The sequence below is a fragment of the Geotrypetes seraphini genome, chromosome 8 (genome assembly GCF_902459505.1).
Source record: "Geotrypetes seraphini chromosome 8, aGeoSer1.1, whole genome shotgun sequence".
NCBI lineage: Eukaryota > Metazoa > Chordata > Amphibia > Gymnophiona > Dermophiidae > Geotrypetes > Geotrypetes seraphini.
This window is the reverse complement of record NC_047091.1, coordinates 183,249,995-183,256,336: the sequence shown is the minus strand read 5'-3', so window position 1 is coordinate 183,256,336 and position 6,342 is coordinate 183,249,995.

Below are 6,342 nucleotides of genomic sequence, written 5' to 3'. Positions count from 1 at the left end.
ACGTCAAGAGTAAAGTTTTACATGTTATTCTGTGGGTTATGAGGAGCCAAAGTGCTTTTATTAGGAGGGATATTTCAAATATCCACAGAAAAGTGTTTAGAGGTAACAAAGGTGTTCATCATAAGGACTGCACGTTATCACGTCGTGTCGATTCACCCAAAAATGCAAGCTGGATAGCTAATATAATAAAATGCTAGGCCGCGCATGCGCACTCAAAAGTCATGTTCCCTGATCCGTCGCGGAAACACGACTGCGCATGCGCGCCAGACAAGCTTCCCTGCTCTCCACCTCACAATACGGAAGTTTCTTTACACGCTGACGATCGCCTCCACAAGCCGGGACTGGGGTACAAAGAGCGCCTCCTCCCCCCCCCCCCCGGGACGAACCGAAAAACTGACCCCGCCGCCCGGGACCCGAGTCCTTTGCCACCCCCACCCTTCCCTTCCCGCGGACCCGACTACGAACCTTGGGATTCCAGCGTGTGCAACAGTCTTCACACGCTGCTTCGGGCCCTTCTATTGCCCTGATTTGCTCTGCCGCGTCTCTGATGATGTCATCAGGGATGTGCCAGAGTAAATCAGGGCAGTAGACGGGCCCGAAGCAGCGTGTGAAGACAGCTGCACACGCTGCTGCAATCACCAGCTTTGTAGTCGGGACCGCGGGAAGGGAAAGGGGGTAGAGGAAACGCTAATGCTGCTGCACAGGGTACCCATTAATGTAACGGGCTTGCTTTCGGGAGGGGGTAGGGAGTCAGAAGGGGGCCACGAAGAGACAGTCAGGCATGGAACAACAGATAAATACAGGTAGGCAGGGGGCCAGGGAGAAAGACAGAGAGACATACAGAAAGAAAGACAGGGGGCCAGGGAAAGAGACAGACATAAAGAAAGACAAACAGACAGGGGGCCAGAGAGACAACAGATAAATACAGGTAGGCAGGAGGGCCAGGGAGAAAGACAGAGAGACATACAGAAAGAAAGACAGGGGGCCAGGGAGAGAGACAGACATAAAGAAAGACAAACAGACAGGGGGCCAGAGAGACAACAGATAAATACAGGTAGGCAGGGGGCCAGGGAGAAAGACAGAGAGACATACAGAAAGAAAGACAGGGGGCCAGGGAGACAGACAGACATAAAGAAAGACAAACAGACAGGGGGCCAGAGAGACAACAGATAAATACAGGTAGGCAGGGGGCCAGGGAGAAAGACAGAGAGACATACAGAAAGAAAGACAGGGGGCCAGGGAGAGAGACAGACATAAAGAAAGACAAACAGACAGGGGGCCAGAGAGACAACAGATAAATACAGGTAGGCAGGGGGCCAGGGAGAAAGACAGAGAGACATACAGAAAGAAAGACAGGGGGCCAGGGATAGAGACAGACATAAAGAAAGACAAACAGACAGGGGGCCAGAGAGACAACAGATAAATACAGGTAGGCAGGGGGCCAGGGAGAAAGACAGAGAGACATACAGAAAGAAAGACAGGGGGCCAGGGAGAGAGACAGACATAAAGAAAGACAAACAGATAGGGGGCCAGAGAGACAACAGATAAATACAGGTAGGCAGGAGGGCCAGGGAGAAAGACAGAGAGACATACAGAAAGAAAGACAGGTGGCCAGGGAGAGAGACAGACATAAAGAAAGACAAACAGACAGGGGGCCAGAGAGACAACAGATAAATACAGGTAGGCAGGAGGGCCAGGGAGAAAGACAGAGAGACATACAGAAAGAAAGACAGGGGGCCAGGGAGAGAGACAGACATAAAGAAAGACAAACAGACAGGGGGCCAGAGAGACAACAGATAAATACAGGTAGGCAGGAGGGCCAGGGAGAAAGACAGAGAGACATACAGAAAGAAAGACAGGTGGCCAGGGAGAGAGACAGACATAAAGAAAGACAAACAGACAGGGGGCCAGAGAGACAACAGATAAATACAGGTAGGCAGGGGGCCAGGGAGAAAGACAGAGAGACATACAGAAAGAAAGACAGGGGGCCAGGGAGAGAGACAGACATAAAGAAAGACAAACAGACAGGGGGCCAGAGAGACAACAGATAAATACAGGTAGGCAGGAGGGCCAGGGAGAAAGACAGAGAGACATACAGAAAGAAAGACAGGTGGCCAGGGAGAGAGACAGACATAAAGAAAGACAAACAGACAGGGGGCCAGAGAGACAACAGATAAATACAGGTAGGCAGGAGGGCCAGGGAGAAAGACAGAGAGACATACAGAAAGAAAGACAGGTGGCCAGGGAGAGAGACAGACATAAAGAAAGACAAACAGACAGGGGGCCAGAGAGACAACAGATAAATACAGGTAGGCAGGAGGGCCAGGGAGAAAGACAGAGAGACATACAGAAAGAAAGACAGGTGGCCAGGGAGAGAGACAGACATAAAGAAAGACAAACAGACAGGGGGCCAGAGAGACAACAGATAAATACAGGTAGGCAGGAGGGCCAGGGAGAAAGACAGAGAGACATACAGAAAGAAAGACAGGGGGCCAGGGAGACAGATAGAATAAACACAGACAGACAGCAGAGAAAGAGAGAAATAAACCTCCCCCTCCCCAGACAAACACTAGCCAAGGATAGAGAGAGAGAAAGAATGACAGACAGGGGGCCAAAGAGACAGACAGAAAGAAAGAAAGACAGACAGACATCTATTCTAGCACCCGTTAATTTAACGGGCTTAAAGACTAGTTTGAAATATTAGATTGGACTCCCGATGAAGACTTTCTGCCGAAACAGTCTGTGTTGAGTCCTGTGTGAACATTTCCACAGTAAAGAATTGATTGGATTCTGTCCCCTTCGCATGCCCTTCCTCTCTGAGCACACTACCCAGGCCCTTGTCCACACTCTCCTGACCTCACGCTTAGACTACTGCGATTCACTTCCGACAGGTCTCCCCTCTGCAATCTGTAAAACTCTGCTGCCCGACTTTTCTTCCGCCAACCTCGCCTCACCCCTTTCCTCGAATCACTTCACTGGCTCTCCATCCACCTTCACCTACAGTTCAAAACTCCTACTACTAAACCTTCAATATGTCTCCTCTCTTGTCTTTCCTTATACACCTCCCCGAGAGCTCTTTTCTTCAGCTAAGTTACTCTTATCTGAACCCTTCTCCACTGCCAATTCTAGATTTCGTCCCTTTCACCTCAAAGAGTCTGCCCGCCATGCCCTTTCCCTTGTTGAGAAGTAGGCTGAAACCCACCTTTTTGAGACAGCCTTCAACTCATCACCCTACTCCCCTCTGCTCACCACCCTATCCAGCAGTTTAACCATCCCCAACCCTGACATCTTGTTTGTCAAGTTTCAAGTTTAATAAAAATTTTGATTAATCGCTTAATCATATTTCTAAGCGATGAACATTTTTAAAATTACAGTATTCGGGGGACAATACAACACTTTACAATATTTTACATCCGAGCGGACTAAAAGACAGACATTACAAACCATGAACATGTGGGAAAAGGAGAATGAAATACAAAATCATTAAAGAAAAGTAAGACAATCAGTGAGTAAAACAAAAGGTAGGGAAAACAATAGTCATAAAATGAAACAATGGAAATAAAAATTTGACCAGCGGACTGCTAATTATCAAAAGCATCTTTAAAAAGAAAAGTTTTTAAATTACTCTTAAATTTCTCCAGGTGGCGCTCTTCCCTTAAATAAATAGGGAGGGAATTCCAAATTTGAGGTGCAGTAATAGAAAAAAATAAATTGCCGTCTTGTATTAATGACCCTAAGAGAAGGGATCGTCAATAGATTTTGTTCATTGGATCTCAATGTTCTATTTGGAGCATAAGGGATTAATAATTTATAGATGAATGCTGGAGTTTTATAAAATAGGGATTTGAAAGTAAGTATGCATAATTTATATGTTATCCGGTGAGATATAGGAAGCCAATGCGCTTTCCTGAGAAGAGGAGTTACATGGTCGAATTTCCTAGTTTTAGTTATAAGTTTAATGGAAGCATTTTGAATAATTTGTAAGCGTTTTATTTCATTCTGAGAAATGCCCTTAAAAAGGGCATTACAATAATCAAGTTTAGAGATCACCAGAGAATGAATGAGAATATTAAAGTTGTTTTAACAATATTACTAATGTGGTCATGGAAAGTCAGTTTATGATCAAAGATCTGTCTTTGATTGTTTAGATTGTAAGCTCTTTGAAGCAGGGACTGTCTCCTTTGTAGTATTAGTAGTCAGCCTTTAAGCCTTGTATGTCCTCATTACGTAACCACTTAAGTTAACCAGACAAGTCAGACCACATACAACTCAGTCCTATCTTTGTCCAGTTTAAGTTAGGTAGTTATGTGAATATCGCATTTAACCATATAAGTGATAGTCAACCACTAATACCGGGACACTCAATACTGGTGTCTGGCATTGAACATCTGGGCCGTACCCTGAAGAAAACCACAGCATGATGGCTGAAACATTAGTTCTACTTGACCAGACATGGCGAGACCCAGAAAACTGCAACAAGCATGATGCCAGCTGTGGAAGAAAGACTAAGACAGCATATAACCTAGATTCACAGGGAGAACATCTTAAACTCCATTCTACGGGAAAAAGAGACCAACTGATTTTCCCACCAAAATTCAAATTGGTGGCCAATGGACTTTCATGCCTCATTCACCTCAAGCCCCAACCAATCAGGTTTCAAGACCTACTATATAAAGACAAACAGCAGACCTCACAGCATACCCTGAAGAAAGTTGGCGGGGCTTAAGGTATCCAAATCAATCAGGGCCTTAGGCCCCTCCCCAGTGCATCCCAGGATGCACCGGGAACGGGAAGAGGTGGGCATGGCGACTGAGTGCACAGATGTGATTCCTTGAGTAAGTGGGTGGCTGAATGAGCAGCCAGGTGAGAGAGTACAGGAGCTGAGATAAGCTAATGAATGACTTGATATGTTACTAAGTGATCAGGTGAATAATTAAATTATTAAATACCAAATTAGATGAGTAGAAAAATGAGTCATCGAGTAAGAAGCTAGATGAGTGAGTAGATGGTTTGCTGAGTAGCTGAGAGAATGAGCAGATGGGATACTGTCAGTGGGTAGGTTACTGAGTGAATAAGTATCCACTGAGTGAATCGTAATAAACAAATGAATACTTGAATGAGAACAGAGTGTCCAATGAACATCAACACAACTGCAAAGACTCCAAAGTTTACTGTTTAAGGTATTAGTGTCAGTTATCAGTTGGAAGTTGGACAGTCAGATCTTATATTTCCTCTTTATAAAAAGAAAGTCTATTTGTTTCTTAAGAGGCAGACAGGAAGTATTTCTGTCATTATTTATTTAATTCATCTGTCTAGTCCAGGGGTGCCCAATACGTCAATCGCGATCAACCGGTAGATTGGGAAGGCAACACGAGTTGATCACTGAGCCCATCCCGGGCTCTGTGATAGACTCGTGTTGTCGTCCCGATCTACCAGGCCGATCAGCCTTCCTCTCCCCGACGTCCCGCACCGCCGCCCATGCTCTCCCTGCAGAAGCGTCAGACTGACCAGCATTCCTCTCCCCAACATCAATTCTGAGGTCAGAGAAGAAGTTCTGGACCAGCCAATCGCTGCCTGGCTGACCCGGAACTTCCTCTACGATGTCAGAATTGATACTAGGAAGTGGAATGCTGGTCAGCGTGACGCTTCTGCAGGGAGAGCTTGGGGTGGCGGTGGCTTGGGGGCCTGTTCCCCGAAGGCAGCGGCGGCAGAAAACTTAGTAGCTTGGGGGGCCTGTTCCCCGATGGTGGCGGCAGCAAACCTAGTGGCTTGGGGAGGGCAGGGAGAAAGAAAGAAAGGGGGCAGGGAGACAGAAAGAAGGGGGGCAGGGAGACAAAGAAAGAAGGGAAACAGAAAGAAAGGGGGGAAAGGGAGACAGAAAGAAAGAAGGGGGCAGGGAGAAAGAAAGAAAAAGTTGAGAGAGAGAATGAGATTTGGAGGAGAGAAAGCATACAGGAGGCTGAAAGAAGGGAAAAAATATTGGATGCACAGTCAGAAGAAATTGCAACCAGAGACTCATGAAATCACTAGACAACAAAGGTAGGAAAAATGATTTTATTTTCAATTTAGTGATCATAATGTGTCCGTTTTGAGAATTTATATCTGCTGTCTATATTTTGCACTATGGCCCCCTTTTACTAAACCGCAATAGCGGTTTTTAGCATAGGGAGCCTATGAGCGTCGAGAGCAGTGCGGGGCATTCAGCGCAGCTCCCTGCGCTAAAAACTGCTATCACGGTTTAGTAAAAAGGGAGGAGGGAATATTTGTCTATTTTTGTATGGTTGTTACTGAGGTGACATTGCATAGAATCATCTGCCTTGACCTCTTTGAGAAAACCCCGGA